Source organism: Eptatretus burgeri, chromosome 1 (assembly GCF_056783735.1).
Source record: "Eptatretus burgeri isolate ZD-2024b chromosome 1, Ebu_testis_v1, whole genome shotgun sequence".
Classification (NCBI taxonomy): Eukaryota; Metazoa; Chordata; class Myxini; order Myxiniformes; family Myxinidae; genus Eptatretus; species Eptatretus burgeri.
This window is the reverse complement of record NC_140961.1, coordinates 115597741-115622740: the sequence shown is the minus strand read 5'-3', so window position 1 is coordinate 115622740 and position 25000 is coordinate 115597741. Positions and strand designations below refer to the sequence as shown.

The 25000-nt window shown below is 45.6% G+C and overlaps 1 protein-coding gene across 6 annotated transcripts in view; it reads left to right on the top strand.

Moving 5' to 3' along the window:
• Positions 1-25000, top strand: part of LOC147035237 (uncharacterized) — a 146750-nt gene that overhangs the window by 12181 nt on the left and 109569 nt on the right. The window contains exon 3 of one of the 6 annotated variants that reach the window (XR_015061857.1): positions 7201-10404. The exons of the other annotated variants lie outside the window; for them this stretch is intronic. The gene's annotated coding sequence lies outside the window, so the exon portion shown is untranslated. Of the gene's footprint in view, positions 1-7200; positions 10405-25000 lie in introns of those variants that run through there. 6 annotated transcript variants of the gene reach the window in all.

Sequence of the window (25000 nt, the reverse complement as noted above, 5' to 3'; positions counted from 1 at the left end):
AGGCCAGGTCAGCACAGCACACGGCCGGCAGGGGTAGGATTGTACACACTGAAACTGCGGCTGGCAGGGAACGCTGTCAGTACCCTGCTTACTGGCGCGCACAGCACAGTAACACGGTGTGACTTTCTATGTTCCAGGTTTGTGAAACATACTTGTGAGAAAGTCTTTGCTGTTTCACCATATGTATGAACGTTTGGTACTCTTGTGCCCATGAATGTTTCATGCATTTTATGAATACCATGTTGGTGTAGTGCAAGCCTGTAATTCTTACTTTCTTGGCGTTTTCCCACCGGATATGGTGAGAGCTTCCGGTTTCTTGTCGGTTGGTAAGTGAACCGTCGCCATATTGTCTTTGCTCGTTGAGCGAGACTTTTGTCATTCATGCCATTATATTAATAAACATTGTGCAGAAAGGGAACTTCGGTGTCTCATCTCATCCAAACCGTTTGATCACGGTATTTTCCTGGATCCGCTGTTCATCATTATCCTCCGTATTAGCAGACTTACCACAGGTTACCAGAACCTACTTTTCAATACTTGTTGTTCGTGATTGTGGTACGTCCCACATGCACTCTGATGATATCTCGGTTACTCAGTGCCTACCAGCTGCAGAAACCACAATGAGCGGCTTCGGTGATGACAGGCACAAATCCAGGGCTCCACGGAAATATGACAGTGGTGCTCAAAAGCGGAAAAGTTCCAAGGAAAAAGATGAAAGACACAAGGCCGTCGTCGACAAGACCCAGAAAATCTCCGTTTTTCACTCCTTGCACAAACAGGCGATTCGTCCATGACAGAGGCTGGAACACCAACAGAGACAGAACAAGTGGATTTGGCAACTCAACCCCGGCGTCAAGATTCGCCCAACATCTCGGAAGGTTCCACCGATGAAGAACATGCATAAGATGAAGAAGCGCGAGACATACTGACTGATCGTGGACCTGGCTTTGCCAATGACATTGGATGTTGGCCTCCTGAGTGACCGTCGTCAGGGATGATCAACTTCTGGTCATCAAGAGATTTGGAGCCCCTGCAGAATTCGACTGGTCCCTTTGATTCATCCATACAGTTTGTTGAAGGTAGGAAACGCTGCTGCTCCAATAATCTTTTTTACCGTAGACTACAAAATGGAGAGTCCGTGAAAAGCTCCTGGCTTTGCTTCTCCACATCAACTGGAAAACTGTACTGCATCGCTTGCAAGCTCTTTGGAGGTGCTACTGCCATGGGTGGGGAAGGATTCAATGATTGGAAGCATGCCAGTAGTTCTATCGAGGTGCATGAGCGTTCGCATGTGCATTGTGCGAATATCATCCGCTTGTCAGACAGAGCAACATCCGCAGGTCGTGTGGACACTGAACTCATCAAACAAGTGAGTGAGATTGTGTACTGTTGGAGGGAGGTGCTGAAACGAAGTGTGAGCATGATATCGTTTCTCGCTGAGCGTGGTCTGGCGTTCCGTGGATCGGATGAAATTGTTGGGTCAAGGAATTACCTTGACCCAGTGGATCCAGCGGATCCAGGAATGGTAACTACCTTGGTTTAATGGAATTACTTGCGGAATATGATCCATTTTTGGCGCAGCACATTCAGAAATATGCCAACCACGGTCGTGGCCACACCAACTACTTATCATCTCCAACATGTGAAGAGTTAGTCTCCATCATAGGAAAATCTGTTCTGGATAACATGGTCGCTCATGTGAAAGAGGCAAAATACTTCTCTGTGTCAGTCGATTCTACTCCTGCCATAAGCCACATCGACCAGCTCACAGATATTCTACGATACATCGAGAACTTGGCTCCAGTGGAGCGTTCCATGACCTTTCTGAGCAACACAGGACACACTGGACTCCAGCAAGTGATGGCATTACTGGATTTTTTTGAAAGCCACTGGATTGGACATCGCTAACTGCCGAGGACAATCTTACGATAACGCATCTAATACGACTGGCCGATACAACGGGATGCAGGGAATTATCCAACAGGAGAACCCTCTCGCAATATTTGTGCCATGCGTGACGCACTCACTGAACTTAGTCGGTCAGTCGGCCGTGGGATGCTGTTGACCTGCAGCAGCATTCTTTGAATTCGTGGAACAAGTGTATGTATTTTTTACAGCTTCCACGTCGCGCTACGCTACATTATTTGATGCCCTGAAAGCCAAAGGTCTGCAAGTACCAAAGCGCCTCAGCGACACTCGCTGGTCGGCTCATTCTGATGCAACCCGAGCTCTTCTAGAGGGTTACAGCGAAATCATGGATGTCCTCGATGAAATCACAAACGATGAACAACTGAATAGTGAAACGAGAAACACCTCCGAGACACTTCACCAAACGATGTGCACGCTCGAGATAGGGTTCTATGCTGGTTTCTGGTCTACTGTCCTTGGTAGATTTGATCGTACAAGTAAAACCCTTCAGTCGCAAGCTACTGATCTCAACACAGCCGTGCAGCTCCTCAAGTCACTGGCGAGCTTCATGCAGTCATTACGCGATCAGTTTGATACATTCGTTGTTGATGGAGTGGAGCGCTCGGGTAGGGAGGAATTCACTCGCGGATCGCGTAGACGAAAGAGTAATGTCCTCCTCGCTCCCTTGGACTACGGACACACTCCAGAAGTAGAACTAGATGCCAAGGAGTCCTTTCGCATCAGTGGATACATTGCAGTGATCGACATACTGCTGTCGCAGTTGGAAAAGCGTACAAACGCTTGCATTGAGATGAGCGACAGATTTGGATTCCTGCGTGTCCTTGTTCAACTCGAAGTGGAGCAGATTCGAGAGTCATGCTCGAAGCTCGTCGAGCTGTATCAGGAAGATCTATCACCTGACCTCACAGAAGAAATGATTCAGTTTCAAGCCATGATAAAGGAGTCAGAGCCAGACTCAGGCCGTACTGAACTCGAGATGTACAGTTTTCTCATCGAGCGAAAACTCACCTATACTTTCCCAAACGTGGAAGTGCTGCTTCGGATTTACCTCTCACTGATGGTGTCGAACTGCTCCGGGGAGCCCTCGTTTTCGAAACTCAAGCTTATTAAGAACCATCTTCGCTCCACGATGGGGCAGCAGAGACTGGTCAATCTGACATCATTTCAACCGAATCCGATGTGCTCAATTCCATGCAGGTTGACAGTATCATATCCGAGTTCGCTGCCGTGAAAGTCGCGCAGGAAGTTTGTCCATTGATTAAGGCACCGTGTGTATGTTCATTGATGTGGATGACACTGTCGTATATTTGCGGTCGCTGAAAGTCGGCTATTAATCACCATTTCGGATTTCTCTTGTCCAGAGGGTTTTTAGAAGTTAGAAGATTTTTATTCGAAGTTCGTAGAATGATTAATGACAGTGCGTCGTTTGTTGTTTTCTTATATTGGTCCATCTCTATCTCTTACTCTTGCAGCAACAGCATTTTTGTGATTTGATTTTAGAATGAGCTCAGAGATAAGTCATCAGCTCATAGATAAGTCACCAGCCACAACAATAACAATCCGTCCATCTTGTCATATTGTCAGATTTAATTGTAATTTGTGAACATGTGTGCCAAATCATTCCTGATCAGGATCTGCCAAATCTATAGATACAAGTTCAGTTGTTGATGAAAAAGCAGTTATAATTTAAGTTGTTGATTAATCTCCAAATTTGGGGGCCCCACACAATCATTGTGCCGACGCCCCCCCCTCCCCCCAACATGGTAAATCCGGCCCTGCACACAGGTGGATAACATCTTAAGCAGGAGATGCAACCTGAAAGAGATGAGAGACTGTAAGGTGGTGGCAGGGGAGAGTGTAGCTCGACAGCATCGATTGGTGGTCTGTCGGATGATTTTGGAGGTGAGGTTGAGGAAGAGCGTGAGGGCTGAACCAAGGACCAGATGGTGGAAGCTGAAGGAGGAAGACTGTTGCATGGAATTTAGGGAGGAGATGAGACAGGCGTTGGATGATGGGAAAGAGGGGTGGGGTGATTGGGCAACTACAGCAGAAGTGGTGAGGGAGATAGCTAGGAAGGTACTTGGTGTGAATCTGGACAGAGGAAGGAAGATAAGGAGACTTGGTGGTGGAACGAGGAAGCACAGGAAAGTATATGGAAGAAGGGGTTGGCGAAAAGGAAGTGGGATAGCCAGTGTGGAGGAAAAATTTATATTAATGTATTCTAAATTGTAACAAATGGGGTTTGAGAATTGTAAGTTTTATGTCTTGGTCTGGGCTGATAACAGCGAACGTTTGCCTCGAAATGTATGTAGTGGCTTCTCGCCTGGAGGACACGTAGGCAGTCTGGGTTGGTAGCCCCCACCACTCTCCCATGAAAGTATAAAATGCTTTGAAATGTAAAATTGTTTCAGTGCAAGCACGTGAGGAAGTATAGAATCTCAGTGGCGTGTACTCCTTGGGACTGACCAAGTGCCAAGTTGGAATAAAACTCTCTGATGTAATGTGGAAGTGAATTGAATCAGGTTGGTTTAACTGTTAACTAAAAGTAAGAATAAATGAAATAGAACCAAATAATATTGCAACAAATGTGGATTCTTAAGTTCATTGTATGAGGGTGAGAAGTGGATGGTGGATAATTAGAAAATAAATTGTTTCACAAAGAAAGGACTTGTGTGGACATCGGTTATCAGTGTCGGTGGGTTTTATGCAGGATTTTACAACCAAATCGGACAAATGTTAAACTCTGCCTGAAGGTAAATAGGATTCCACAATCAACCAGGAAGAATTCCTTCAATGATCACAACGGGGTGGGTGATTTTTTTCAGAAACGAGATGAAGAATGAAGGCAGGAGTTCAAGGAGTGGCGCCGCAAGGCAAAGAGAGAGGTGGCAAAGGCTGAGGAAAAGGCATATGGCGAGCTGTATGAGAAGTTGGATACAAAAGAAGGGGAAAAGGATTTGTACCAATTGGCAAGACAGAGGGACCGAGCTGGGAAGGATGTGCTGCAGGTTCGGGTGATAAAGGACGCAAATGGGAATGTGCTGACGAGTGAGGAGAGTGTGTTGAGAAGGTGGATGGAGTACTTTGAGGAGCTGATGAATGAAGAAAATGAGAGAGAAGGTTGGAAGAGGTGGAGATAGTGAATCAGGAAGTGGGGTGGATCAGTAAGGATGAAGTGAGAACTGCTTTGAAGAGGATGAAAAGTGGAAAGGCGGTTGGCCCAGATGACATACCAGTGGAGGCATGGAAGTGTTTAGGAGAGATTGCAGCGGGGTTGTTAACCAGATTGTTTAATAAAATCTTGGAAAGTGAGAGAATGCCGGAGGAGTGGAGATTAAGTGTACTGGTTCCGATTTTCAAGAATAAGGGTGATGTGCAGAGCTGTGGAAATTACAGAGGGATAAAGTTGTTAAGCCACACCATGAAGTTGTGGGAAAGAGTAGTGGAAGCGAGGTTGAGAGGAGAGGTGACGATTTGTGAGCAGCAATTTGGGTTTATGCCAGGAAAGAGCACCACTGATGCGATGTTTTGCTTTGAGAATGTTGATGGAGAAGTATAGGGAAGGCCAGAAGGAGTTTCATTGGATGTTTGTGTATTTAGAGAAAGCTTATGATAGGGTGCCAAGAGAGGAGTTGTGGTAATGTCTGAGGAAGTCGGGAGTGGTGGAGAAGTATGTGAGGATCATGCAGGATATGTATGAGGACAGTGTGACATCGGTGAGGTGTGCGGTAGGAATGACGGACCGGTTTAAGGTAAAAGTGGGATTGCACCAACGATCGACTCTGAGCCCTTTCCTGTTTGCAATGGTGATGGACAGGTTGATGGACGAGATCAGACTGGAGTCTCCATGGACTATGATGTTCGCGGATGACATCATAATCTGCAGGGAGAGTAGGGAGCAGGCTGAGGCGAGCCTTGAGAGGTGGAGGTACGCACTGGAGAGAAGGGGAATGTTAGTCAGTAGGATTAAGATGGAGTACATGTGCGTAAATGAGAGGGAGGTTGGTGGTATGGTGCGGTTGCAAGGTGTTGAGGTGGGGAAGGTGGATGGGTTTAAATACTTGGGATCAACTGTCCAAAGTAACGGAGAGTGTGGGAGAGAAGTGAAAAGGAGAGTGCAGGTAGGAGGGAGTGGGTGGAGAAGAGTTGCAGGAGTGATTTGTGACAGAAGGGTAGCTGCAAGAGTGAAGGGGAAAGTATATGACGGTAGTGAGACCAGCTATGTTGTATGGTTTGGAGGCGGTGGCACTGACAAAAAGACAGGAAGCAGAGCTGGAGGTGGTAGAGTTAAAGATGCTGCGATTCTCGTTGGGAGTGACGAGGATGGACAGGATAAGAAATGAGTATATTAGAGGGACAGCACAGGTAGGACGGTTTGGAGACAAAGTGAGAGAGGCAAGATTGAGATGGTTTGGACATGTGCACAAGAGGGAAGCGGAGTATATCGGGAGAAGGATGTTTAGGATGGAGGCACCAGGTAGGAGGAGAAGAGGAAGGCCAAAGAAGAGGTTCATGGATGCGGTGAGGGCGGACATGTGGGTGGTTGGAGTGTCAATGGAAGATGTGGAGGATAGAGCGAAATGGAGACTGATGATCCGCGATTGCGACCCCTAACGGGATCAGCTGAAAGAAGAAGAAGAAGATATTTGTATGTATGTATATATGTATGTGTATATATATATACATATATATATATATATATATATATATATATATATATATATATATATATATATATATAGATATCTTCTTCTTTCGGCTGCTCCCATAGCGGATCATCCGTTATGATCCGCATTATGATTTGGCACAGGTTTTACGCCGGATGCCCGAACTGATGCAACCCTGGTCACCTCTTACGACTCAGGGATATGGTACACCTATTCTAACCGGGGCATACACCGGGCCCAGTACACTGGTACTCACTTCGCCGACCTCAGAAGGATGACAGGCTGAGTCAACCTCCTGGCGTGTATTAATTCAAGCGGCCAACGGGGCTTGAACTCAGGACCTTTTGGATCCCAAGCCACTACCCTAACCACTACGCAACACCAGGCTATATATACATATATATATATATATATATATATATATATATATATATATATATATATATATATATATATATATTGTTGCGGAAATGGCCCTTAGTATGCTAGTAAATATAGGAAGTGCCCAGATCCCCCAATAAATGCATGTTTCGCCAGGCTGTTCGGTAAAATGGATGTTAAATGTGTGTCAGGAGGTGTAAGAGGATATTTATTGTTTGTGCAGTGGTGGTGTACCGAGAGCTTCTTCTTCTTCCTTCCCCTCTTCGGACGAGGCCCCTCCCAGTCGGTTGAGAGGGAGTGGCGTAGAGAAGGAAGTGAAAATGAGAAGGGAGGAGTTTGTCGGCTTCGTAAAAGGGGCGTGCCCCAAAAAGAAAAAGGTGGTAAAAACTGAGAGGCGAGCAGTCGGCCGGGAAGACGGTGGTGAAACTGAGCGCGATGGTGTGGTGTGGCGTGATCGGCAGAATAGAACTGTCGGTGTGTGAGTCAGCAGTCGGCTTTCAGGCGAAGGAACACTGAAAAGGAGAAGGGAAAAAATGCAGTCGGCTTCGAGGCGAGCGTGCGCCGGGAAGGCAAGAGAGAAACGACGAGTGTGGAGTCGCGATCTGCTGGATGAGCAGTCGGGCTTCGTGGTGAGAGAACAAAAGGAAAATCAGTGTGGATCTGCGATGAGAACCTGAGTGCGCCGAGTCTGCGATCGGCAGAAGCTGAATCTGAGAGCACCGAGGTCAGTCCACGATCGGCAGAAGCTGAACCTGAGTGTGCCGAGTTTGTGCTTGGCTGGGAGAGGATCTGCCTGAGGTCGAGTGTGTGATCGGCAGTAGGAGGACCTGAACCTGAGGGTCGAATCTGCCGAGGGAGGAACTGAACCTGAGGGTTCGGCTGCAATCTGCTTTGAGGGGACCTAGCTGCTGTGTGAGTCTGGAGTCGGCTTCGAGAGCAGGTGATCGACAGGTTCAACCTGCATCTAACAACGGAGCCTCTAACTGTCCCTACTCACCTCACGGCTTGACGATGTCTTGGGATCCCATGGACCCAGCCTGCGGAGCCCATCGCCCCAATTTGGCCTTGTCTGGTGAACAGGCCAGGTCTGTACTTGTATGCTGGACCTTGTGAGAAACCAGCTGAGACCCACCATCGATCTGATGGTCTTGTGCCCTCGACATTGCGCGGGGTCAGAATGCACTGAGGAGGGCGTGTGCAAGCGGTGCCTTGAGAAGAAAGAGTACGGCGCCACCATCTTGCCACGCGGCGTGCTCGAGCTTGGGGCTCGAATCCGTGGACATCGGCTTGTTACGAGCCACATTCGTGCTTTTGACACTTTCCTCTCGTCCATGAAACATCACCAAGTACTCTGTCTTTTCTGCATGTCATTTGAGGCTTATCTCGTTGGAGTCCCCTTCGAAACCGATAATCCGTAGCTCCTGAGGTAAGAACGGGTTATAGATTAATTATAACATTGTCGTGAATGTTTTGCTTGTGTCGTGTTTCTCGATGTCCCCAATACATCTGACTGATTCGTATGAGGTTGCCCCTTTGGGTTTGTTCGTGCCACGGTGAGAAACAATTCGCTCGATTTGGATATAAAACGAAAATGGTTACAGACTGGAAGACTCCGCTCTGTCTCTGTCAAAACCAGTTTGTAACCTCCCGTTAATTGAATGTGAAATTGAATGCCCTCCCGTTCAAATCCATAATTAGAATGTTAAGTAGTGTGCATAGAGTGTGAATTTGTTTGTTAGATTAGTGACCCGACACACAAGGATAGGGACATGCCAATCTTACTGTGACACTTTGGTTTTTGGAGTTAAGTGCTTCCCATGTTGTGGGTTAGAGTAAATGGGAGATCTGTGCTGTACGGTATACAGGGCCATTGCCATGGGCTGCCCCAGATGGAGGCTCGGGAGAACCTCGGGAGAAAGATGGGGGTAGTGTTGCGGAAATGGCCCTTAGTATGCTATTAAATATAGGATTAGCCCAGATCCCCCATCAAATGCATGTTTCGCTAGTCTGTTCGGTAAAATGGACGTTACATGTGTGTCGGGAAGTGTAAGAGGCTATTCATTGTTTGTGTGGTGGTGGTGTACCGAGAGCTTCTTCTTCTTCCTTCCCCTCTCCGGACGAGGCCTGCCCAGTCGATTGAGAAGGAGTGGTCGAGGGAAGGAAGTGAAAAGGAGAAGGGAGGAGTTTGTCGGCTTCGTAAAAGGGGCGCACTCCAAAAAGAAAAAGGTGGTAAAAACTGAGAGGCGAGCAGTCGGCCGGGAAGACGGTGGTGAAACTGAGCGCCGGTGTGGCGTGATCGGCTGAATAGAACTGGCAATGTGTGTCAGCAGTCGGCTTTAAGGCGAAGGAGCACCGAAAAAGAGAAGGGAAATACTGTAGTCAGCTTTGAGGCGAGCGTGCGCCGGGAAGGCAAGAGAGAAACGACGAGTGTCGAGTCGCGATCTGCTGGATGAGCAGTCAGGCTTCGAGGCGAGCGAACAAAAGGAAAGGCAGTGTGGATCTGCGACGAGAACCTGAATGTGCCGAGTCTGCGATCGGCAGAAGCTGAACCTGAGAGCACCGAGGTCAGTCTGCGATCGGCAGAAGCTGAACCTGAGTGCGCCGAGTTTGTGCTCGGCTGGGAGAGGATCTGCCTGAGGTCAAGTGTGCGATCGGCAGTAGGAGGAACTGGACCTGAGGGTCGAATCTTCCGAGGGAGGAACTGAACCTGAGGGTTAGGCTGCAATATGCTTTGAGAGGACCTGGCTGCTGTGTGATTCTGGAGTCTGCTTCGAGAGGAGGTGATCGACAGGTTCAACCTGTGTCTAACGACGGAGCCTCTGGCTATCCCTTCTCACCTCATGGCTCGACGGCGTCTTGATATGCCATGGACCCAGCCTGCGGAGCCCAACTCCCCGATTTAGCTTTGTCTGGTGAACAGGCCAGGCCTGGACTTGAATGCTGGACCTTGTGAGAAACCAGCTGAGACCCACCATCGATCTGACGGTCTTGTGCCATCGACAATACGCGGGTTCAATAATATCGACAATAAGAACGGGTTATAGATTAATTATATCATTGTCGTGAATGTTTTGCTTGTGTCGTATTTCCCGATGTCCCCAATAAATCTGACTGATTCGTATGAGGTTGCCCCTTTGGGTTTGTTTGTGCCACGCTGAGAAACAATTCGCTCGATTTGGATATAAAACGAAAATAGTTATAGACTGGTAGACTCTGCTCGGTCTCTGAGAAAACCAGTCTGTAACCGGGGTATACTCCCCCAGCTGGCAAGGTACAGGTGTATTTTGGTATCGTGGTTTGAGACGCTTAACCCGACAATTGTGCCGAAAAGCCGGCGTTATAACCCCGGAGACAGCGGGAGTGAGGGTGGCGCCGAATCTGTAACATTTGGCTATTAAGTGTCGGGTGCGAATCCCACCACCGCTGAATCCTCAACAATATATATATATATATATATATATATATATATATATATATATATATATATATATATATATATATATATATATATATATATATACATACAGTGCTCCCTCGCTATATCGCGGTTCACTTTTCGTGGCTTCACTACATCGCGGGTTTTCAAGTAGAAGTAGAAGAGTAGAAGTCGCCTCCAGTAGAAGAGATTTAATGCTCTTCTTGGCTGTGCAGTACCACATTCATCTCATCATCGTCATCTTCATCGTCATCAGTACCGCACAGCTATCATCATCATTGTCATATCTTCATAGGTCAGTACCCATATTACGTTTTTCTATATTTTATAGTACAATATAGTATTGTTAAAATTATTTTTGGTCTTAGGCTTTGCAGCCCCATGAAGTCGCATTTCTGATGAAAATGTTTTTTTTTTTTAAATAACTGATTAAATGTGTGTGGGGAAGGTTAATAAGAGTGTGTGGATGCTGTATTATGGTTTTAAATCTGTTTAAAATGTGTTTAAATATATTTAAATACTTAAATAAATATGTGGTTTCTACTTCGCAGATTTTCACCTATCGCGGGTGGGTCTGGAATGCATTAACCGCGATAGGTGAGGGAGCACTGTGTATATATATATATTGTTGTGGTTGACGAAATTCGCAAACCACCATTCGGGTCCCTTAGGTGAGATATCTCTGTAAGTATATGTGTAGTTAGGCCCAAACCCGTTGTTTAGAGGGAATAAATGTCATTAATTCGGGATGCGACACTTCTAGATGGCCGTTTTTCTTTTACTATCTTTATTTTGGACCAGCCGCCATTACTACCATCACAACCACCACCAACGACGTCTCAACAGCCATCACACAACAACCACCAACCGCAACGCCGCTTCACAACAACAGCCACGACCCTTACCGTCACAACTCGCCCTCGCAACCATCGCATCACCGTCATTCCCGCGCCGCTTGTGGGCACCGATACTGGACTCGTGCAGGGCGCGCACCGAGCAGCGGGTGCAGAAACACCAGCCTTTCCGAAGAAATCGGATCAAAAACGACTCACGCCCACTTCTGTTCCGTCCTATCAGCGAGCATGGGGCGATTTGGCCCCACCTCCAGGTGCGTCGGAGTAATATCGCTATATGCAGATTCATGGATCAAAAAGCATTCACGCCCACTTTTCTTCTGTCCAATGGGGAGCCAGCCAGAGGTAAAGGGTCGAAGGTGAAGGAGCGAAGCCACGGGGGCTATAAAGGGCCGCGTTCGCTCGCCAAAAAGGCAGTTGAGTTGGGAAGAAGTAGTAGGAGTCAGTCAAGTGGAGTTGAGGAGTTGAGTTGGGAAGAGTCGGAGAAGTTGAGTTGGGAAGTCAGTGAAGAGAAGAGTCGGAGAAAGCAGTTGGACGGAGCTGTGAAGAGTTGGAGAGGTGGCGGCGGCGAAGGCAGTCGAGGGGGCGCTCGTGTCAGAGTCGGGGAGCTGCGGAGAGGAGAGGCCGGTAACGCGACCGAGGTCGTGGTGGAGACGCTCGTCGCGGGACCCGAGCCAGCAAGATATCCTCCTTCCCCCGAGCATCAACAACCCCCTCCTGTTTCCCCCCGCGCTGAGATAGTGCGAGAAGGGGGCCCCGTTCCCACCCCATTCCAGACACTGTCCGCGAGGCCCGCGGAGTCGGGGCGCCACCGCCATTTTGCGGCTCATCACCAGACGGGTAGGCTCGACGCGGTCTCGGCCCCAGGCCCGTCTGCCCCCCCCTCATCGTGGAGGGTGGTCCCTTTTTCTTTTGCTTTGAGTATATGTGTTGTCGGCGCCGTCTGTGAAGTAAAACTGTATAAGTGTTGCCGTGTGCTCGGTAGTCGGTTAGATCTGCATTGTGTTTTGCTTTTACATTTGCTTTTTGTGCATTATTGTGTGTTTCTTCTATTTTTACATTTGCTTTTGGTGTAATTGTATATGTGTGCTTTCCGTTTGCCGCGGAATAAATGTGCTTTATGTTGAACTGTTTTTCCCGTTTCGCTTCGTCTTTTCTTTAATTGAATCTCCATCTTACTTCACGTAAAGGGTTGGTCGTGGGCTAAATACGCCCAATAATTAATCGAACCGTCGAGGCCGACGATAACACCGCTCGGTTATCCCGATAGTACGGAACGGGTCGCTTAAAGTGGCCCATGTCCGAAGTCGACCTGCGGCGAGGTGCGATCGCCTGGTCTACCCTCCGTGTGGGTACTTAGGTAGGTCGAATTTGGCGAGCAACCCTATCCCACGCGGGGGGCCGATTGGCACGATCGTGGTGAGGCCGAAAGGCCCACCCGTGACTAGTTCCCGGCGTTAGTCCGAGAGGGTCACGACGGGATTGTCCGTCCGGTGGGCGACGTGCCGCGATTCGAGTCACGTGGCCGCTCGCACGCCGGCGGGCGCGAATCCGCAACAATATATATATATATATATATATATATATATATATATATATATATATATATATATATATATATATATATATATATATATATATATATATATATATATGTGTATTTGTGTGTGTGTTTTCTGTATATATATATATATATATATATATATATATATATATATATATATATATATATATATATATATATATATATAATTTACTTACAAAATAAAATTAAGCAACAAATGATGAGGTGTTTATTGTGCTTTGTGGTACGTCCAAAAGTGTTCACGTCCTGGTTGAAGCGGACCAGCACATTAATCTGTACATTTGAACAATACAACTATTATGTCAGTGAAAACCCAAGTTAAGTTATAATGCAAAAACAGCATGGCTGTCTGAAAAGAACTTGAAAATTGGCAGCAAAGCCGGTTTACAAATGACACAGGTGGGTTTATATTGGAAGAAATTGTTTCATAATGTGTGATTACCATTTACTCCGATACAACCTTGTAAACACATCTTGTTTATCACCAACTCAGATGATCCAGCTCTCCGTGTAGGATGTTCTGCCATTCCATAATCAGGACGATTTACAGTTGTATAACCTGTGGCAAACCCTCCAACCACAAACATGACCTGCCAAGTATGTTCAATAAGACTGAAGTCTGCAGATTATGCATGCGAGTCCATGGCAGTGATTTTGTGGTTCTGAATTAAAGAATAGACAATACGAGCACGGTTGCTGTACAACTGCACTGGAACCTTGCTGTATGACTGGAGGCATAATCATCTCATCCTTGTATCTGACACCGCAGTCATAGCACCCGTTAGAGTGATGATGAGATCAACTTGTCGGCCAACTTAAATCGCAGCCCACACTGAACATGATGCCTCATGGCATGGTTGGCAAATCACTTCCGACATTGTGTCCAGATTACAACACGTCCATGATTGAGATCTCAGCAGTTTCTAGAAGCATCCATGAAAATAACCTGGTGCAAAAGTTTCACCCTTCAGTGATGATTGCATATATGCTGTTTTTGGTGGCACTGTGTTCGATGGATGTGGAGCCCTGGTCTTCTGAACCTCATATCGCAAGCACAAGTCTGTTCTTTACCGACCGAGTCCAAATTTGATGATTGTTTGCTCGTTGCAGGTCATTACCTCTACCACCGAAGGTTTCACTCCTTTCTCTCTGACTGCATGTCTGATTTCACCCCTGTTCATCTGTGAGCAGGATAACTCAAAAAGTTTTCGACGGATTCGGATGAAACTTGGTGGACAGGTTGGGTGTGTGACCATGACAAATTGATTCGATTTTGGTGAAGGTCCGGATCCTGATGCTAGAGTTTTTTATGTTTTATTTCAAAGTGATTCTTTACCATTGAGGTGTCGGAACAAAAACGATACACAGGACTTTATTTCAAAAAGTGTGGATGGGTTATTGCAAAACTTGGTGGAGAGTTAGTTAGGTGACAAGAATAAGCTGATTAGATTTTGGTTCAGGTATGGATCCAGATCTGGCTTATTTGTGGGATACAAATCCATAAACTGTTCAGCCTGGCGGAGGTACGTGCACTACCGAGTGCTGTTATAGTTCTGAAAATGTTTCCTGTTGAAAACCACTTCCTTCTGGCAAGGATGACAACATGATCCTGACAAGGGGTCTTATTCCTTATATTAGGTAAGCTCAACGATGTGTCTCCAGGAACGAATCCGGTCTGATTGCACCTTGTGATTGCCCTAGAAATGACACTTTGATGAACTCATTGTGATAGAAATTTGTATTCTTGTGGGAGGCAAGGAAACATTGCAACAATAATAAATAGAATTGCTCACAACTATCAAGGTTTTCAAGCAGTAATACCTGGATTTGAAAGTGGTAATCGGTAGATACCTTCATATTTTGCATCTTCTAACGAAACTACAAACATCTAAAGGTCTGCTGTTCTTGTTGAAATAGGCGTGTGTTTGTTGTTGTCTCGTGTTTTTGTTGTCTTGGTGCTCCGAAATTTATCTTGGTTCCAAAGGAAGAATTCACGGGATATGATCACTCGTGTTCAAATCATAATCACTGTACAGCAAGCTCTTGATTTACGCCATAGTTGTGTTCTTGAAGATAGTGGTGTAAATGAAAAACATTTAAATTAAAACTAACTTCCCCATCAGAAATAATGTAAAACATGGAGGTTTCAGGGAAGTGCTACCTCAGCCCTCATCGTTATTGTCCTATTTTTACGATTTCGGTGCTTTATTATTTAAATGATAATTATCTTTAAGATATAAACAACGAAAAATTGTGAAAAAATACAGCCTACTGTTGTATTTAATAAATTCTATCAACTAAAATTAGAAAAATGAAAGAGAAAAGGGATGTTAACACTAACATTTGCTGCTGCTGATGATGTCTTGTTGCTGGAAGTGGTGGAGGGGAAGATAGTGGAGGAGTTACAGAGGATGGGGATCATCTGGGTCAGATGACCTGGGCGAAGATGGTGGTGTTGATGATTGTGATGGAGGTTGAATTGGAGAGAGTACGAGATGCGATTCAGCTGTTTTAGCACGAGATGTTGAGGGATCACTGGCATCGTCCTTTGGATGTTCTTTGCATTCCTTCGGCATTGCCTACCTAATTCAGCATGAAGCGATGTTTCGCTGCTTTAAATCCAGGTGCGGTATTCTCATCACAAGAAATGTACATCATGTCAAATGTGGCATCCTCTTCCAGAATAGAGCCGTCTCATCAACGTTGAAAATTTGTTTTGGAGAATAACCACCTTCCTCGATAACGGCCTTGAGAAACGCAGGAAAATTCTCGGTCGGAACGCTGTCGGCAGCAGCAGCCATTTTATGGCGTGATAGTTGTAATGCTTCAGAAAGTTTGGAAAACACTCAGAACTAGCATTAAATGGTTTCATTATGTTTGTACCATTTCCTGACGCCTTGTGGACTGTGCTTCCTCGTTGACGGAGCCCTGGTAGCTTGTACATGTTGCTGCGTTTGAGCCTGGGAAGTAACTGCTGAAATCTATCTGTGCGGGTTCTTTGCAACATCTTTGCTCTTTGTTCCTTTCACACTTCTTTCAAAATTATTTATTTGTTTGTTCATTTATTGTTTTTTTTTTTCACAAATCTCTTTATTCATTCGAATTCTTGCTTTTTCTTCTCTTTCACCTCTTTTACTCTCTATTCCTCTCTTTCATAATCTATGTCTCGAAGGAGAAGTTAATTTTTGCAGAATTTTTTTTTTGTAAGGCTCACTTGTCTGTGCCTGGATGGGTTTGAGGGTTGTGGAGTCGCGGCTGACACCAGAATCCTATCCAGGTTCCTCCTGATGACTCCATCTTTGCTCTTTACTTCTTCGGTTTCCTTCTTGGCCTTCCATTTCATTCACTTCACCTTCATCACTTTTTAAGTCTTTATAAATGCTTCTGGCCTTTGCTTGTATCACAAGCATGCTGACGGGCATGTTCTCCTGGTTTTGGTGTTCAATCCATGTGATGAGCATGCGTTCCATTTTTCCCAAAATGACCGTGTTGACCATGATTGAGACCATGTTTGTAGTTCATTGAATTTGGGAGGGATAGAGATATCGAAGCACAGAAACTGCAAGGCAGCAAATTCCTGTCTACTTTTTAGTTTGATAAAAGGTAAATGCAGGATGTTTTTTGTCGAACCACATAAACGGCTGCAAAGATTAATTATACGACAAACATGTCAGGTGTCTTTTCTGCAGAAGGAACTTCAGTGCATGATGAGGCCATTCTGCCCATCCTGTCTGCGCTGCACCAACCCCAGTACCGTCACCCATCCACACACACAAGCTACCTACCATGCACACAAGCCAATACCCCCACACCACTCCATCTCCAATACATCCAGGTCTCTATCCAAATCCTATTTGAACTTATCTACCCTCTCCATGGTCACTACCTTTCCAGGGAGCCCATTCCATGCATTCACCACTCTCCGACTGAGACCCCTACCTTAAAACTGTCCTAACTCTCATATTCTTTACGCTCAAGCTATGATATTGTCCCAGGTCCTAACATTGTCCACTCTCCTGAAAATCCCCACTTCACCGATCTTGCCCACACCTTTCATTACCTGAAACATCTCCATCAGATCCCCTTGCAATCGCCCCCGTTCCAATGTATGCAGTCCCATCTCCGTTTCTTTGCTGTCTTGTTAAGGGAGTTATATTTGTGCCGCAACGACATTGACGTCGACGTTTTGGGATGGATAAGTGATAAGGGATAAGTTCCTCTCACTCGACAAAATGGTGGCGAAACCTCCTGTTCAATGGAGGAGATGAAAGAGACAAAGCAATTCACTTGTTTTGTGTTTTTTTTTTTTCATGTTGCAGTCTATATGCCTGTTTATGGTTGACATTTCATATCGTTCATGTTGAAGGTATTCAAGGAGTTTTTAAAAACTTTTTAATCAGGGGAACCCCATTAATTTGTTGAAAACCAATTAATCACAGTATGTTGCTGTTTAGTGGATCGAGCAGCCAACGTGCACAGCACCGATCCGAGCCACTTACCAGACGATCTTGCTGCACTCGGTTGTCCACTGGGAATTGGTGGTCAAAATGCATTTTCCATCCATTGGGACCATGCTCTGTGCAGAGCATTGGTGCTGCCTTAACAGTTTCCTGGGCTATCGGGTACAATCTTGGACAGGTCACCACTCCGCCAAAGGATACCAGCAAGCTGGCACTCATTTTGTCGACCTCAGCAGGATTACAGAGTCAACCCCACCTGGTATTAATTCAACAGCCAAGCAGGATTTGAACTCAGGACCCTAGGATTCCAAGCCATCCACTCCAGCCATTAAGCCAACACCAGGCACTTACGACAACTAGTACTACTTTAACGGCCTCAATTATTGCCACATTGTCGGGTCGGTTGGGTAAAGGTGCTCAGCACAACTTCCAGTTGGCCATATCGAAAGTTGGACTGGGGGTGGGGAGGTGGGAGGAATTTGTGATTTGGAAAAAAGGTGCTGGAGATAGCTCGCCTACTCTACAACTCACGAAGGACACCGTTGGATCTTGAACGTCCACCAGCTACTGTCGACAGTTTAGCGTCCATCCAAGGGATGACCTACTTTGTGATGCAACACTCTGCCTTTAGAGACCCAATTTGACAGTTTATAATCGGCTTGGGAATCGAACCAAGATCAGACAAGTCAGAAGAAATTTCACTATCCCTCCACATACACCATCCTGTTGAACTGGAGAAATAATATGAAGGTCACCAATCTCATTGTTTGTACTCCATATTAAGTCTGATAAACTACCAGCTGCGAGTGAAGAGACTTTTGTGGGAAAGAAATGTATTTTGGCAACAAGTAAATCAAATAAGTTGTTTCGATATCTGTGCTGCGTAACCCGCTAACGTGTGAAGGAAATGTTTGTATGAATTCCTCGACATTTAAATATTTATAACGATGATTTACAAATGCTTATAAAACTCATTTCAAAGTAATGATTCATCACATGATGGGATTCCCTCTCCATTAGAGGAGGGCGATATCTAAGCAGGGACAACAAAAGTGTGGCGCTGATCATCGTTGTTCCATTCTTATTTCGGCTGAGTGTCTTGGATGTGGTCTTCAGCTTGGATTTGGTTGGGGTGGATCAAATATAGGCTTCGTGGCCCAGATCAGGGCTGAGCAACTCGGATAGGGGCCGTGTGCCTCTGACTGGGGCTGTGCGGTTCAGATCAGGATCGGTGCTGAATTTGAAGTTCTTTTCTCAATGCTTGCCTCTCCCGCCATTTTATTCTATCTGTGAAACAGCAAAAAGGACATCAGATTAAGGATCACATTTAATACCATCAAGGAAGTGCAGTAATGGCAGCACCAGTAGCTATAGGATGGTTTGAAAGCCATTTTGACTTGCTAAAGGGAGGCTGGAAACATGTAACCCAGGAGTTTGTATGGTTTATGACGAGCGAATCACAGCAATGTACCATAAGGCCTTGCAGAATGAGCATTATGTCGTAACACAAGGCCCTTTCAATGCAGAATTAACATCTGCTGGAGATTCTCTTCATCACAATGTCGACGCCTTTTTGAAATATTTTCGCCAAAATAACATCTAAAGATTCATTTCTTTCTCCACTAACTGCTGTGGATTTGATCAACACACGCTCACGAACGTGGAGGACACCAAACACCGCTCAACACAAGCTGGAGGAAGCTGTCGTCCTGCAGTCGTGGACCGAAATTCTCTGGTTTATGTGTTTTTTTAATTACTCGTGTCTCATTTTGAGGGCTTGAAACTCACCATAAACTGATATAAGATGATAAAAATGGCACCAAGAGATTCAGGCTGAAGGATGAGAGGAATTTGTTGAACATTGCATCCATGACTTTCCATTACACGTTGAGGTGGAGGGGTGTGGAGTAAACGAGCGTGAGGGAGAAATACAAGGGTAGAAGTAGAGAGCTGTGTGCAAGAGGTTAAGTTCAATGCAAAGTGCTGTTGGCCTGGGTCGTGTGGTTTGTGTCTGAGTGGCCGGACAGGCGGGCAGGGGGGGCTTCGGGCCCCGCGGGGCGGCCGTCCGGTCGGGTGCCTGTTTGGACAGGGCCGCTGTCAGGGCTAATGGCTCTCTGCGCTGGATGCCATGTTTATTTGTGTGGTGCGTCCAATGTCAAGAGGTGCTAAGGCTTTCTCTTTGAGATTTGGTGAAGGGGGTAGAGGGGGGAGGGTTGGGGTAAATTGCAGAGGAAAGGGGGAGGGATGTGTAATGGAGGAGGGTAGAAAAGTATCAGGTCGGTAAGGTGGTTGGGACTACTTGATCGACCCTTCAAGATGTGTTTATTATTTAATTTTAATACCTTTAAAGGACCCACGGATCCTGATCGTTCAGCAAACAGTGTAATGTTGTCGTAATGAAAGGATTTCAAGTTTCAAGCTCGGGTGCAGATTTTTGACAAACTGTATTGATGAGCTGTACAACGACTGAATGGAAAACATTTAATTCCTTCCCCTTTTGCATGTCCAGTGTTCAAAAGAGCCTTAGGTTAGAACACAATGAAGGCATAAGTTTGCCTCGAGGCAGCATGGTGTGTGGCTGTGTGCAGGTGTCTGTGATGGAGTAATTGGCGTATTTGGGGCAAATTGGGGGTAAATTGGCCTGGTCGCTTAATTGGGCCACCCCGTGGCTCATGTCAAGGGCAAGGGAGGGGTTTGAGTGTGGATATGGAATTGTATGAGATGGGATTGAAAGAGAGGGGATGCCACAAGAGAGGAGAGGAGAAGTGGGGGAAGGGGAGGGAACACAAATGGTATTCAATAAGAGAGATGCAAAGCTCTAAAAGAGGACGTGGTGGTAGCTTAACCAGAGCGAATGGTTTAGGGGAGTGCAGTGAGGCAGAAAACCATGAGTTTCCGCCCTTCATCCTCTATGTTCTTCTCAGTGCGTTTCTTTTCTTTAGCTCGATGGTCAGAAATACTTCATTTCTGTCTTTATGTATCGTTTGCAAACCTTTTCTCTTCCATAACATGCACTCGTTTCCACTGATGCAAAACTGGTGCACTTCAGCCATCCTCCAGGTGACAATATACTTCATTGACGCCCCACTCCAGCGTGAGACTTGCATGATGTTTGCCATTGGGCCATTAAAACAGGGCACAGAGGTCCAGGCAAGGGTTCTTTAGTAACTGTTTGGACTTTTGCAAAAGTGCACTAATGGCTGACCGACCGTACTTTTGGCCATCCCTTTTTAGTTGTTGGGCGGCGAACAGTGGGGTCACGCCCAAAGTGTCAGAGCAAACAAACGGCTGTGCCCGCCCGCTCTTTCTTGCTCTCACTGCTGCGGTAAATTGCCAAGACCCAAGAGACAGACTATAATGGCAGACACGTTGGCTTGGTTCCCTGGTTAGCATCAGGTTGGCAGCCAGGATTGGACCTGTGGTTGGACTGCCTTTTGACTTGACCCTCTCCCATGGCCATAGCTCACCTCCACACAAAAGTGATGCATTATTCACAAAACCTTAAAGTGTGATAGCAAAGAGTGTTAATACATTTAGGTTTTGATTGGTTTCATTAATATTTCAATTATAGTTTCTCGCTCTGAATATTTGTTTTTTTACGAGAGATTTGCTTTCTTCATCCATTTGTGAGATAATAACTAATAACTGGTTGTACACACTGGTTTTAAACAACTATTTCTTGTTTTTGACCTTTAATCTTTATCCAATAAGTTACATAGTATAATATTTGAAGCATATGCTGAGGAGCCCATCAAAAGAGTAAAACAGCCAAAAGTCTGACGAAAGGTTTAAGCTATTCCAATTGCTCCATACTCTCTCTCTCTCTCTCTCTCTCTCTCTCTCTCTCTCTCTCTCTCTGACTCTCTCTCTCTCTCTCTGACTCTCTCTGACTCTCTCTCTCTCTCTCTCTCTCTCTCTCTCTCTCTCTCTCTCTCTGTCTCTCTCTCTCTCTCTGTCTCTCTCTCTGACTCTCTCTCTCTCTCTCTCTCTCTCTCTCTCTGACTCTCTCTCTCTCTCTGACTCTCTCTCTCTGACTCTCTCCTTCTCACTCTCTCCTCCTCACTCTCTCCTTCTCACTCTCTCCTTCTCTGTCTTTCTCTCACTCTCTCTCTCACTCTCTCTCTCTCACTCTTTCCTTCTCTGTCTTTCTCACCCCCTCTCTCTCCATCTCTCCCTCTCCCTCTCTCCCTCTCCCTCTCTCCCTCTCTCTTTCCCCCTTTCTCCCTCTCTCCTCCCTCTCTCACCCTCTCTCCCTCTCCCCACTCCTTCTCTCTCCCTACTCTCCCTCTCTCCACCCACTCTCTCTCTCAATCCACCCTCTAACCCCACACTCTCCCTCTCCCCACTCCCTCTCGCTCCACACCCTCTCTCTCTTTCTCTCTTTCTCTCCTCTCTCCTCTCCCTCCCTCCCTCTCTCCCTCTCCCTCTCCCTCTCTTCACCCTTTCTGTATCTCTCCACCCTCTCTTCTCTCTGTCTCCCTCTTTGTCATCAATTTTTTTTAATTACTCCCTCCTACGTGTGAGGCTGGCTGGAGAAAGATTCTGATCCATCTTTCATGAAGCGGCTAGCCAGACCTGATGCTTGGCTGTGGCACTCGAATTTATTCAGAGTGCAGGCGATAACTTGCTTAGCTTAGCATGACATGGAAATTCCACAATCAAGACTGCTGAATTAAAAAAAATGATTGCATTGATGAATAAACAGGACATTGATCTCGATATGCCTACCACCGTGGGAAACAACTTGGAGAAACTCGCGTTTCGGGTGTTAACCTTCGTCTTTTTTCTTTGATGAAAAATCAACGCCTAAAACATCAGCTTCTCCTTGCTTCCCTCAGTGGTTAGCATACCTCCATCAATTTCCAGTTGATTTTATTAATTGTTATATTCGGAGCCTTACTTTGTTATTTCCAAAGTTTACTACCTTAGTAAACCTTTTTACCTTAGTAAAAGGTTAGTAAACCTTAGGAGCCTTTTTCATGCACCTATCAGAGCTCTTGCCTCGTATCCTCATTATCCAAGCTTTGTCCTCTGCAGACATCTCAGATTTTAAACTCATTTACTGCATTGATTTTTATTGCCTCCTAATATTCTTGTTAATACAAATGTACAATGATGTTTCCTTATGTTTTCTTTTTCTTTTTGTTTTTTTTAACAATAAAATTTCCTTTTTTTTTGTCGACCAACAATCTAAAATGGGGGAAACGGTCATTAAATAAATATGATAATGGTATTCGATTATGATCATAATGAGGATAATGCCTCTGAATTTTTCAGTGCAATATTCACAACTGCAACTTCTTAGCTGATTTCCGATTGTCTGTGTCGATACGTCATCACCACCATATTTGCCAAGTTGAGATGCACCTCTATGTCTACCTCTAGGCTAATTTCCCATTGCTATATTTATGAGTCTTTGCACAACTAAAGGGCATGTGTTACACGACTCCTCACCCCCCCCTCACCCCCCCCTGGCAGATCACTACCAGTGATTTGACTGTGTGTTGGAATTAGGTGCTTCTGAATACCGATGGGAAGGACATATTTGTGACTGGTGTTGGGGTATCGATCAACAACAAAGTCGACGCGTCTTGTACTTTTTTTGTACTTTTTGGCCAGATTTACCAATGCACTAAACATGGCATCAGCTAACACTCCAAAGGTAGATGGAACGGGTTTGACTGAGCGAATCAGAGGGCCCATGTCAACAAGGACAGCAGCATTGATAGGAATGCAGTCCTTGAGGTGGTCCAAACACTTCTCTTCAATAAATGTCAGCAGTTGCGATTTGTCATTTTTTTGCTAAGGACCCATCAATCTTCTCACGAACTGTCAAGTATCGATCTTGACGACTGCAAATGATGCACACAGCTGGCGTGACATTGGGTCAGGAGCTTGGAGTATGTCCAGTAATATTTTATGCAGAGCGAAGGTTCTTTGGTGATGGCTCATATGAAATGTGATCCTCCTCCTCACCAACACGCTCCGCATCATTCCCATCTTGGCCATAATGGTGATCTTGTGCGTTCTGGCTCCAATGTTTCTCAGCTCCTCTTATTTGCTTTGCATCAGTGAATCGATGGTAGCAGGTATCGTTGAAACCCAAGAGTTCAGGGATTTCATCCCAAGCTTTGGCCAAGTATTCCAATGATGCTGTTTCTGCCAGCGATCGTTCTTGTCCATCCAAAGTCAATCATTAATGAGCACACTCACGGAATTTCTCCCACCATGTTGCAGAGCTTGAGAAGGGCTGAGCTGTTTCACCATAAACATACTGCTGATGAACAATACACTTAAAACTCAATTTTTGGTCCATTTTTGAAAGAAAACAGACACAAAATCAGGAATTTAATCCCAAACCCGGGCAAAGTATATAATAGAGAGAGTACCGTTTCTTCCTGCCAGAGAACAGTGACAGTGAGAACAAAAGGGAATGATCGTTCATGTCGTATCCATCCAAAGTCAACCATTTTCGAGCACACTCAGGAAATTTCTCCACCTTGATAGTGAGAAGGGCTTAGGTTTATCACCACGAACACATTGCTCATGGATAATGCACTTCAAACTCACTTTTTGGTACATTTTGGTGAGAAAACAGACGCAAAAATCACGATCCTTGTGTACAACAAGGAGGCGGCCACATTGAATGACTGAAACGTCACCATGACATCACTTCCAAAATCCGCTTATCCCATTGGCCATCGGGCCATCACGTGACCAGGCATTTGTATTTGTGGAGGAGGTTGTGCACTGGGTCAGTCGTGATATTTGTGATGGAAATGCAAAATAACTGCAGGAATATGAGTGGAGAACTTTTAGCTTGAGAATGTACTTATTGTGTACTGCAGAATAGAGCTGGTTTTAGGTAGACCACTGTCCCCCCCCCCCATGGCTGATGGTCTATGAAGGGGACTAAAGGGTCTTAAAAAGTCTAAAAAGTGTATAACGATCAAAGGGGTTTACATATGCCTGGTGTTGGCTTTATGGCTAGAGTGGTGGGCTTGGGATTCTAGGGTCCTGATTTTAAATTCCTCTTGACTGTTGAATTAATACCAGGTGGAGTTCACTCATGCTGTCATCCTTCTGAGGTCGGCAAAATGAGTGTCAGCATGCTGGTACACTGTGTCGGAGTGGCGACCCGTCCAGGATTGTGCCCAATAGTCAAGGAGACTGCTTAAGCAGCACCAACGCTCTGCACAGAGTATGGTCCTAATGGATGGATGGATGGATGAGTCTGCAGGGTATAAAAAGGTGTGAAAGGAGTGAAGGTCGAAAGGGTAGAAAGGAGTGTAAGGGTCTTGGTGGTCTGAAGAGTTTTAGGGATATTAGGGGCTTTGTGTGTCTTTGTGTCCTTTAGGGTGTCAATGGGTCTCAAGGTTGCAAAGATTCTAAAGGGTCTGAGGGTTCTAATGGGTCTAATGTAATTTATATGCATACTCACGTTCTGTGCAGACAAACAAATGAAAAATCACTCATCGAGTGACACTTGGCGAAACGGACCAGCACTCGGTAGAGCACAAACTTCCACCAGGCTGAACAGTTTACATTTTGTATGCCACTGATGGGTCGGATCTGCATCCGGATCTTAACCAAAATCTAATTGCCTTGTTCTACTCACCGACCCAACTCATCCACAAAGTTTTGTCAAAACTCGTCCAAAACTTTTTGCAAATATCATGCTATATCTC